This window comes from Colobus angolensis, unplaced genomic scaffold, assembly GCF_000951035.1.
Source record: "Colobus angolensis palliatus isolate OR3802 unplaced genomic scaffold, Cang.pa_1.0 Scaffold215, whole genome shotgun sequence".
NCBI lineage: Eukaryota > Metazoa > Chordata > Mammalia > Primates > Cercopithecidae > Colobus > Colobus angolensis.
The window spans coordinates 4,470,112-4,482,549 of NW_012115322.1; positions in this window are offsets into that span (position 1 = coordinate 4,470,112).

Here is a 12,438-nt window from a genome sequence, read left to right on the forward strand (position 1 = left end):
CAAATACCTCAGCTGGTGACAAACATGGCTATAATGCAAATGGCCCAGAGTCCCTTCAAAATTGCCAAACGTGAGGTTTCAGGCTGGGACTTGCAGTTACTTTAAATTCTCTCTTTGCTCTGAATTCTGCTCAGTTCAAATGAAATGCATGCATCACACATCAAGAACGACAGGGAGCCATCTGAAATTTCCTGAAACACCTGGTGCCAGGCAGGTTGAGGCAGGCAATCCTGTCATGCTGCCCTTGACAGGTTTGTGATAGCATCTTTTTTTGGTCTTTATGTTATTTACTGACAAATTCCAAGTAACGTCAGAGCTGATGAATACAAAACAGCCACTGTGACTGCAATCCTGCCACTACCAAGAGCACAGACTTCAATGGATCCACAGCACGGCTTTCCAACCAGAAGTGGCATGACCCATGGTGGGTTGGAGAAACAAGTCAATGGACCACAACAGCATTTCACAACAAAATCAAGGAGGATGAAAATGAGAATACCAGAGTTTACAGTTCAGAGAAAACATAAGAACTGTTTTATGAAACTTCAGCTTTAATTACATATGTGCATGTGTGTTTATGTATGTTCCAGGTTTAATATAAAATTAAATTCTTTGCTTACAGTTATGGTCAAAGGAGTTCACAAACCACTGATTTTTGCCAGAGTCGAGGCTGGCAAAATACTGTCTTCAAGCCAAAATCAGCTCACTGCCTATTGTCTGTATGGCCTGAAAGATAAGAAAGACTTTAACATTTTGGAATGTTTGGAAAAATTCAAAAAGCAAAATATTTCATGATGTGTGAAAATGATGTGAAATTCAAATTTCAGTGTCCACAAAGGACTACTGGAACACAGCCACACCCATTTGTTTATGTATTGTCTGTGGCGCTTTTGGCAAAGTTGAGTAGTTGCAACAGACACTTTATGGTCCACAAAGCCTAAAATATTTTCTATCTTTATGGGCAAAGTTTACCGACCTCTGATCTAGCAGCCTCATTGTTATGATGCATTTTTTTTCAAGTCTATATATCTGTTTAATTTGGTTTATAGAAGAAACAGGGAAAGGTTCTGACAGAAGATTGCACTGTGGGATTCTGGGCATGTCCTGGACACTGCCACTCCTCCCCACATCCCCTGTCCTGTTTTGTGTGCCCCTCCCCTGGCCCCTGTGCCTTCTGTGCCCTGCACCTGTGGCTTTCTGCAGAGGCCTGCCCTCAGGCTCTCAGAGCAGCTTTGCCTGCCTGTGCAGCAGCTGGAGGTACCCAGGAGTTTAAGCTACTGCAGGCAGGCCTTTGGTCAAGACAGTGGGGTATGAAATGTAATCCTCTTGCTGAAGTCGTGAGGACAGAACTCTGAAGTGTAACTTTCACTCCAGATGTCCCCTATGGGATCAGGCTAGTTCCCTTGCTCTAGACTTTGCCTGAATCACACCCTTGCTTGAGTTCTCTCCCTTCCCCATCCTGCTTGCCCCATTCCTTTTGGGTTTCCTGAAGCACTTGCTTTGACACTGGGGTCGCACATGCATCTGACTCTGTCAGAGTCCTCTTTTGGGGAGCCCAGCCTGAGAGAGGGGAAGCAGTGGGGAGGTTCATAAAAGGCAACTCTTTCTGACAAAACTTTGGCTTAATGGGTACTCCCTACAATGTCTTGCTAAATATGGACACTTCCCACATTGTTTTTGTTTTTCTGGAAGGGAGAAGGTGGTTATCTCATTTAAGATGATTGTGCAATGCATTGTAATTTCAAAGAGTTCTGAGATGAGTCAGGATAATTGGATTCTATTTCCAATGGATCCACTGGGCAAGTAATAAGCACCATTAAAGTCATATTCTCCCATTTGTAGGAGGTAGAATAGCTAATGTTTAAGCTTTCCCCTATCTTTAAGCTTTCCCCTATCTTTCCGAGTCTCCTTGTAAAGTGGGTGCTTTAAACCATCTTCTAGATGCTAACTAATCCTGATCAGGGCACCTAACCTGCAAACCTGGTTGGGCTCCAGAATTCAGGTACATCACTCACACAGCAGAGGTGTTGGACCCGGCATTGTGGGTGGACACCAGAGGTACACTGGAGACCCTCCAGGGGACTCAGTGCTCCCCAACCTCAAGCCTTGACACTGGTTGCCAATCAGCAGCACTCAGAGACTTCGCTTTCCAATATGGAGCCAATACCTGCAGTTTTAGGCTTTAAAACCCCGGGCTCCCTCTCACCTCTTGATCCTAGCTGGGACTGTGCATACTGGGCTTCCTGTGTGGCACCCAATCTTTGGTCTGTTCCTTTCTGTCTTGGACATGCTGCATAGCTGGCTGTTTCTGTAGCAGTCCTGTCCATGTATCAAAGCACTTTTTGGTGAGACAAGAGCAACTGAAAGGAGCCAGGAGAGGTTCTAGGTAGACATGCAAGGGGAGGGAACCCTGTAATGAAAACGGGAGAGCAGGTAAGAAGGTTGGGGACTAGAAGACAGCACACTTTATTTATATCTTGCTTACCATAAAAAATTTAAATGACACATAAGGATATAAAGTATTATTTTGGCCAGGTCTAAGGATCCCTGGGAATTCTGAGCATATTGTCTGAGGCCCACAAGTTCTTTACACAAATAATAATAATTATTATTATTATTTTAAGACAGCATCTCACTCTGTTGCCCAGGCTGGAGTGCATGGTGAGATCTTGGCTCACTGCAACCTCCGCCTCCCAGGTTCAAGCGATTCTCCTGCCTCAGCCTCCTGAGTAGTTGGTATTACAGCTACCATGCCAGGCTACTTTTTGTATATTTAGTAGAGACCAGGCCAGGCTGGTTTCAAATTCCTGAACTCAGTTGATCTGCCAGCCTTGGTCTCCCAAAGTGCTGGGATTACAGACACGAGCCACAGTGCCCTGCCCACAAAATTATTTCTAATTTTATCTATTCATTTGGATAGCCATCTCAATGATTAAATATGAAAATGTTCACCATCTGGATACCAGAAGATGACCACATTCAACTTAAGGCTAGACCCCAATTCTATCGCCCTCATTTTCATTTGTGTTTAAAATCTTTGGGAGTCAACGAAAACTTACAATGATAACATGTTATCTTTTTATTTTTTCCACAATGAAATTAGATTTATCATTTACTTTTAAGTTTATGTAAACAATCACTATCACATACAAAGTTTCAGATACTACATGAAAGGATAATGCCACCACTCATGCCATAAACGCTTTGACCATCCTTCTCTGGTTTTTAATCATTTGTGAGTCAGAAAGCAAGCCTGACTGCCATAAGGCTGGCAGGCCTCAGCATCAAAATGATAACTGTCACCCTTACGTTGAATTCGTCTCTTGTTATCAAGACAAAGCCTCCCTTTGGCTGTGATAATTTACAGTTGAGTGACATTTTCAGATACAAAGACTTCAGTTTTAAGAATTATTTAATAAGTTGAGGATTCAAATTAACATCCTGAAAATTAACATAATTAAAATGAGTAATGCACTACTTTAATTAATGAGGAGTAATGAGAAAAGTCCAGAAGCAGAATTAATATGAAGAGGATACATTTGGCCTATCTGAAAGCCACAGGACATCATGTTGATACTAGCTTGAACATTTCAATTATAGAAAAGGTAGAAACAATAATATTTGAATTTTGGTTATTTTCTAAATGATATAAATGATTCATTTCCAGCTTTTAGCATTTTCTTTCTACACTTTGACTATGAGCTAACTCTGTGTTGAAACTATGCATTTTTTTCAACATCTACAAAAAATAGAGCAGATTCAGATATTATTTTCTGTTCCCCCAGAATATTTAATGCTTGAAAAAACAATCACAACATTAACCTTGCTTTTTATTTTATTTACTTTTCGAGACAGAGTTTCACTCTTGTTGCCTAGGCTGGAGTGCTGTGGTACGATCTCAGTTCACTGCAACCTCTGCCTCTCGGGTTCAAGCAATTCTCCTGCCTCTGCCTCAAGAGTAGATGGGATTACAGGCACCTGCCACCACGCCCAGCTAGTTTTTGTATTTTTGGTGGAGATGGGGTTCACCATGTTGGCCAGGCTGGTCTCCAACTCCCGACCTCAGGTGTTCTGCCCACCTCAGTCTCCCAAAGTGCTGGGATTACAGGCATGAGCCATCATGCCTGGCAAACATTAACCTTACTTTTAAGAGGCCAAAACCAATGTGGAGTTATCAAGTGTCATATCATTAAAACTGCTCTACAGTTTTGGTTCAGTGTGGTCTGATTATCTTGAATTTTAAACATAGATTTCAAGTTTTTTCATAGTTTTTCTAGCATAATAACAATACAAAGAATACTGGCATAGCCAAATGGAAAAAGATTTATGATAGACTTGTACATCTTTCTACAATTGTAACTTTGTCAGAAACCTCATTTTTAGCACATCATCTGCGAATTTGGGTTTTTATGACACAGATTGCTAAGGCATTTAATTTGTAAATGATCTTTGGATTTACATTTCTATGAGTGCTAAAACATAAAGAGAACACTGGTTTCTAGTACTTACACCTAGTTAAGTAAAATTTAGGATTGAAAATTTTAAGCCAATAGTAAGTATCCAAAGAACTGTTTCCCTTTGTGGGATCAATACATTACCCAAATTTGAGAAATCCTAGTGCAAATAAGCTAAAAAAAAAAAAGTCACTTGTGTCTATGTAGGCTTTTAGACTAAATATAGGAATGTATTTTATATTAATGGGACTATCCCATTTGTGTTGCTCTATAACTTAAATTCTCTCTTAATAATATGTCACAGACCTTTGTTTTTTTTAAGTGAAAGTGAAATAGCTGAGTCAAAGAGAATGCACATTTAAATTTAAATTTTTGATAGATATTGTCTAACTGCTTTCCAAAAAGCAATCTATCCCACCCAGGGCACAGAAGTTTGCCACACTCTCACTAACACAGAGTATCAGAGAACTTTTAAATTTTCGGAAATCTGATGGTTAAGAAGAATTGTGTGTAAACTGAGTAAATGCTATTCTATGTTTCAAGTGTATACAGATGCTGTTGTGATTGTCGAAATATACAATCTTGTCAAAGTATTACTACATTCATTTGACCTACTTATTATGTATTTTCTCAATCAATAGCTACTTAAACCACTATCATGTAGAAGTTTGTTATTTTATTTTAAAAATGGGGTGCTCATATTAAAAAATGTTTGGAAGCTTGCAATACTTGAGAGCTCTTTTCTGCATGAGAATACTATCTAACATCACACTACCCAGAGGAAATGGCAGAGCGGACCTCAGACAGAGCGGCCCAGGCAGCTGTCCCTTCCCTCAGAACTGACATAATATCATCCCAGGGATTCATAGAGGCCCCAAGGAAAGACCAGATTCCTCTTTGAGAAGAGTTTTTTCCTAAGTAATGAATAAAGATATTTTTTCTCTTTTTTATTTCCAAGTCCAGGGTCTTAATTTCCATTATTATAGAATCAGTATAAGACAATACCTTAAACAAACTAACAAAATGCAGCCCGGCCATATACCCAGATGACATAAGAAGCATGCTCAGTTGTGCTACTGCTCTTGAAGTTGTCTGGCACCAGGTGATATGTCCAATTCACCCTTGTATTCCCCACTGCCTGGCAGAATGCATGGCACACAGATGAATGAATGAGCTGAGAGCATCCTTATATGTATTATAAATCTGTGCAGGATGACATACTTTCTATTACTTTTCTAATTCTTTGTATGGTTTGGATATTTGTCCCTGTCCAAATCTCATGCTGAAACGTAATCCCAGTGTTGCACGTGAGGCTAATGAGAGATGTTTGGATCATGGGCCAGCTCCTTGGTGATAAATGAGCTCTTGCTCTGAATTCACATGAGATCTGGTCGTTTATGAGTGTGATATGCCTGATCCTGTTTTGCCTTCTGCTATAAGTAAAAGCTCCCTGAGGTCTTCCAGAAGGTGAGCAACGCTGGTGCCATGCTTGTACAGCCTGCAGAACTATGAGCCAATTAAACCTTTTTTCTTTATAAATCACCCAGTCTCAGGTATTTCTTTACAGCAATGCAAGAATGGCTTAATATATTACTCTCAATTGAGTTTTAGCCTTTAAAGAAATCCTTTAGAAATTACTGATTTAGACTTTTGCTAGAATTGATGACAAAATATTTTAAAAGACAAGTATGGATTCTCTCTGAAAACACAACTGACTGATTTCTTAAAAATGAAGCTTCCTATTACAAGAACAGAATATAATCTCCTACCCTGGTTCAGTCTACACTATTCCAAAGAGGAAGTTTACGCTTCTGATAGTGCTGTGCTGAGCAGACTGAATTAACCACAATCACAATGACCAATTCTACTGGTTACCTTTAGCCAGAGAAGAAAGCTGTGATTACTATTAGCAACTCTGTTACTAAATGAATCCATCACATCAAATGCCACACTACTGATGAACTAGAAAACTCTACAATTTAGGGGACAAAAATAAAAATGAAATTCTAGCAAAGACATGGAATCAACCTCAATGTCCATCAATGATAGACTGGATAAAAAAAATTTGGTACGTATACACCATGGAACACTATACAGCCATAAAAAAGAACGAGATTATGTCCTTTGCAAGGACACGGATGGAGTTGGAAGCCACTATCCTCAGCAAACTAATGAAGGAACAGAAAACCAAACACCGCATGCTCTCACTCAGAAGTAGGAGCTGAATGATGAGAACACATGGACACATAGAGGGGAACAACACACAGTAGAGCTGACTGGGGGTTGAGGGTCAGTGGAAGGAGAGCATCAGGAAGAACAGTTAAGTCTGCTGGGCTTAATACCTAGGTGAGAGGATGATCTGTGCAGCAAATCACCATGGCGCACTTTTTACCATAAACAAACCTGCACATCGTGCATGTGACCCCTAAACTTAAAAGTTGAAAAAGAAAAAAAGAAATCCAACAATGACCAATAAGATAAGTCTTTCTGAAGTGTTCTTTGACCTCTCTTGTTATTAATTTCTTTTTAAAAAATTTTTAATTGATATATGATTCAATAAAATGTATCCATTTGAATGTACAATTCAGTGGTTTTTAGTACATTCAAAAGGTTGTGCAACTATCACCACTATCTAATTTCAGAATGCTTTCATTACTCCTAAAGAAACTCCCTACCCCCAGCTCCTGGCAGCTACTAATCTACCTTCATTTCCTCCTACTTTCCTCTAGTTAATAATGCCTCTAGCCTTGGGAGGAGGTGGCCGTTAGCATCACAGACCTTGAGAGAGTTCTGTTTCTAAGATACTTTTCTTGCTATGCCACCACCGCTAAATGCTATTGACCAAGCAAAGAAATCCCAGGGAAGTCTCAGTAAGGCAATTACTCCTTGTCATGTAAAAAGAGAGGGTGTGTGTGAGACGTCTGGGGAAGGATGAACTGATGAGCACGCAGATTATTGCCTTTACTGAAGTAGAGTATTGATTGTCATGGATGGCTGAAGATCACAATCTCTAGAAGAGATAAAATAGCAGGGCCATTACTTTCAGTTAAACAAAGGCATTTGCCATCACAAAGTCCAAGTCTGGGTCTTCCATTTGTTAGCATTATACAAAACTCTTAACCTGCTGACAGTTTGCATCTGACATTTTGTTTTCATTTAAATTTTTAAAAATATTTAAGTGTTTAATTTTTGTGGGTACATAGTAGCTGTATATATTTATGGGGTACACGAGACGTTCTGATACAGGCATGCAATGTGAAATAAGCGTGTCATGGAGAATGGGGTATCCATCCCCTTGTTTACAAACAAATTACATTTGTTTAGTTATTTTAAAATGTACAATTAAGTTATCAAATATTAGGTCTTATTCTTTTTGTGTGTGTGTGTACCCATTAACCATCTCCACCTCCCCACCCCAAGCCCCCACTACCCTTCCAAGCCTCTGGTAACCATCCTTCTGCTAAATGGAGCAAGACAGTTTAGGAGAGAGCTGCCTGGGTGTGAGAAGGAAGAGCAGCTCTGACATCCAGGGGTTGACATGGCACTCACAGCCAGGTCTCATTCTGTTGAACATAAACAATTTCATAGAACATTAACATCAGATAAGGCCACTTTGTGATCCTGATGGCTCAACACAAAGATGAGACCACTCTCTTATGTCTGAATACGGACAAAAACATGAACATTGTCCAAACCACCAAAATAGCCAAACGTCCCTTTGCCCTGGCTAATAGGAATGAATGCTGTTTCCTTACTAATCCCAGCTTTAGGTTTCCTGCATTTCTCTCACCCTCTAGCAAAGATTTATTAGGACGCCAAATCACAGAATTGCCTTGGCTACCTGACAACATCTATTCCAGACCAAGGCCCAGCTTCCTGAAACCCTTTTCAAAATCACATAATTCAAGCCCAAATCCTACCATATGTCCTTTCAAACACTTCTAGCTGAGATGCTTCACAGTTCTCCCTCACTGCAATGAGTAGTAAACCCAACCTGTTCATTTACAGCTGTGTTCCCGGTGATATTTGGCTGGAGGACACTGACAGGAGAACAGGCAGCTTCTACAAGGATGACTTCAGGGGACCTTGGAAGGGCTGTTGTGCGAAACTATTTCACCACAGGCAATGCCTGAAATTCCATCCTGAAAATGTTATTCCTTTGGGTGAACACTTATCACCTATTAAAGTAGAAAGGTTCTTAGAGAAGAAATTACCCTTTAAATACTCTTAATCCAGCCAGGTGTGGTGGGTCATGCCTATAATCACAGCACTTTGAGAGACCAAGGTGGGTAGATTGCTTGAGTCCAGGAGTTTGAGACCAGCCTGGGCAAAAATTAGCCAGGCGTGGTGTCGTGCACCTGTAGTCCCAGCTACTTGAGGGGCTGAGGCAGGAGGATCGCTTGAACCTGGGAGGTGGAGGTTGCCGTCAGCCACTGCACTCCAGCATGGGTGACAGAGTGAGACCCTGGCTCAAAAACTAATAATAAATAAAAATAAATAAATACCCTTAGTCTTAGATGTCTGACTTTGAGTAACCTACTTTCATATTTCATTTATTCTTGAAATTTCCTCACATTTTAGCATCTCAGAAATTAAGGCACATCCTATGATCCATGGCATCTTAAATTATCCGAAACATGGTGATTCTTCTGAGCTTGTTTCCTCAGTTGTGAGTTTTAGTGGTGGATTAAATACTATTTCCCAAACCTCAGTTATTTTGCAAATAACTCTCACCACCTTTGCTATTTGTATGTGCTATAATAATGACATTCAGATCATATTTGTTCTCTACAGCAACCCCCTTTTAAAAGATAAGTTAATGTGGCATTTTCCTCATAATCATATCCATGAAATCCTGGGCAAGATGCGCTAGCTAGCTTTCCCTAAAAATCTAGTTGTAACTTTCCCTAATATATGACATATATTTTATATATTAAGATACATACATAATGATAAAAACTTATATTTTTTCATGTTACACCTAAAATCATCTCTCTCACCCACAGTGGGAGCCATGCCATGTTGGGATGACATGGAACTAGCTGGCCCCTAGAAATATTCTTAGCTCCTGTGTTTGGTGTTTCTGTGGTTATAAGTCAGATATACACCATCTGTGCCCCAAAATTCAAAATCTAAGGGTCAAGACTGACATGGACAGTGACACATATTCTTTAAGCACAAAAATAAATCCTATTAACTATTTACATGGCAAAATAAGGATAATTGTGTTGAAAGTACTGGAGCTTGAAGTTTAATTAGCTTTATGTTGGCAAAAAGCTTCAAATCTCTTGATACTTGGAAACACATATGATCTTTGCTTCAAAAAAGTTTGTTTTTGAATTTTGTTAGGAAATAAGGAAAACAGGTTTGTTCTGATTAATCTGGGAAAGCCTCTTAGAGAAGAAAAGATTTTAGAAACTACTCGAGCTCTTTCCTTTATGACAACCAGCCAGAGGTTCTCTAAGCCCTTTCTACTCAAAGAATGATTGGTGGACATGAGCATGGCCTAGAGTTTGTTAGAAATGTAGGCTCTTGGGTACTAATGGCAGACCTGCTGAATTGGAATCTGGCCCAATTGGCCATTTTTCCTGGCCCCAAGTGATTTGTATGCATAATAAAGTTTGAGAAGCACTGCTCTAAGCCATCTAAGCCTACCTTAACCGTGGCTTATCTAAAAATAGTCCTTCATAGACATATCCCAGGGCAGAAAAGCAAGGAAAGCAGTGGATCCTGATGGATTAAAAACTTGAGATTTTCAAGTGTTTCCTCTCCACTGTCTTTGAGGAACACCACATTACACAGAAGACTTAGGAAGTGAAAGTTTATTTCATTTAGGGGAAAAAATAAACACCAATTTAAACTAAAATCAAAACCCCAAACCATAACCTGTGGTCCTTCTGAGGCACTGAGGTTAACATGAAAATAGCACTCATTTTCCTCCTCTTCCCACCAGATCTCACCAACTCACACCCCAGCACTCACGGGCCTGAAACACACCTGTCGCACGTTGTCAAAATGCAAGCTTCCAAATGAACACCCGAAGTGCAAACATCCAGATGAAGTAAAAGATGTATGGGTTAATTTATTCACATAAAAAAGGAAATGTCTATCTCTACATGGAGAAGACATGGGCGTTTTTATGAGGAAACACTTTTCTGGAAAACATTGCCCAGAAGCCTCTCTTATTGATCTCAGAACTCCTGTTCCTTCCTTAATTCATTCATTTAGTCAACATTCAACACATATTTGTTAAAGAAATGAATGAGTGAAATCATTTCCCCTCATGGGCAATAACCCAGAAAGCCCCCTTTTCCTCTCAGCCCCTGTGGAATCTCTGGAATTTTGCCAAAGGCTATTTGACATAGTTTTCTGCCATCCTAACAACAAAATAAAAACAAAACCATTTCTTAAAATTTCCGATGACTAAGCAGAAATTAGTTATTAGGATGGCCAAATGAAATGAGCCAATCAGAAAACAAACAAACAAACAAAAAGCCAGGGGACTGCTCCTAACCGTGGAGATTCTATCCTCTTGCGTGAGCCATACTCTAATATTTAGATATAAGAGGAAATTCTTCTATTTTTAGCTTATTCATTCCCTGTTTCCAGGTTTCTAGTCTGAACTCGAAACATTCTAGGTTCCAGTGTTGCCACCATTTCATTTCTGTGTCATATTTCTTCAGCATATTCAAAAACTTTCCCAACTGGCTTCTCAACATTTGCTGTTGGAGGAGATAAAGGTTATTGTTAGAACATTATCAGCCAGGCCTGGTGGCTCACACTTGTAATCCCAGCACTTTGGGAGGTCAAGGTGGGCAGATCACTTGAGGTCAGGAGTTTGAGACCAGCCTGACCAAGGTGAAACCCCGTCCCTAGTAAAAATACAACTATTAGCCGGGCGTGGTGGTACACACCTGTAATCCCAGCTACCTGGGAGGCTGAGGCAGGAGAATTGCTTGAACCCAGGAGGCAGAGGTTGCAGTGAGCCGAGATAGCACCACTGCACTCCAGCCTGGGTAACAGGGTTTTTTGAGACTCCGTCTCAAAAAAAAACAAAAACAAAACAAAAAAACATGAAGAACATTATCTCATGTAATTATATATAATCAAGGACTTTGATAAGTCCATACAAATAAGAGTAACATCATTTATCTGAGAGGAAGCATTCCCCAACATGTACATTTTGACAAGCACATTTCAAATCCTAAATATTCACGTGCTTCAGTTTTCTCCAAGTACTGTCTAGCAAGGAGGAAGAATGGAAAGGAGTGGTCAGTTACTGTGCCCCTACTCTGTGCCAGGCATTCTGCTGGGTACCTGCTAAGAGTCGGGTAAAGCAGTAGATTAAAATACATCACAAATGAGCCCACTATGTGCTTGGTACTGTTTCCGGCTCTAAGGATCTAAAACAGAAATTCTGATGTAGTCGTTCTTAACCCTGGCAGTATAGTAGAATCACTTGGAATCTTTAAAAATTTATACTAATGCCTGGACCCCATTCCCAGAGATTTTGATTCAACTAGTTGAAGTGGGGCAGTGGACATCAGGGTTTTTAAGAAGTCCTCTATTTGATCAGCCTGTGGGCCAAAGTTGAGAACTACTACTTTTAAATATATGTTTTTATCATATTGTATTAAAATCATGCATATACAAGTCAGAGTAGTAACTTTATTGAGATTTCAGTGTAATAGAAAGAATTTTTTCTTTGTGCTTATTGAGAACATGGGCCAGGTCTTATATTTCCAGTACTTATTTTCAATGTGTATTGAAGATCTTAATGATGACTATTGGGAAGCTTCTCAACATCATACCCATACTGCCTAGCCCATCACATGTGGTTAATATATGTCTATTAAGTAGAAAAAAGAGGCCAGCTATGGTAGCTCACGTCTATAATTCCAGCACTTTGGCAGTCTGAGGCAGGAGAATTGCTTGAGGCCAGGAGTTTGAGACCAGCCTGGGCAACATGGCGAGACCCCATCTG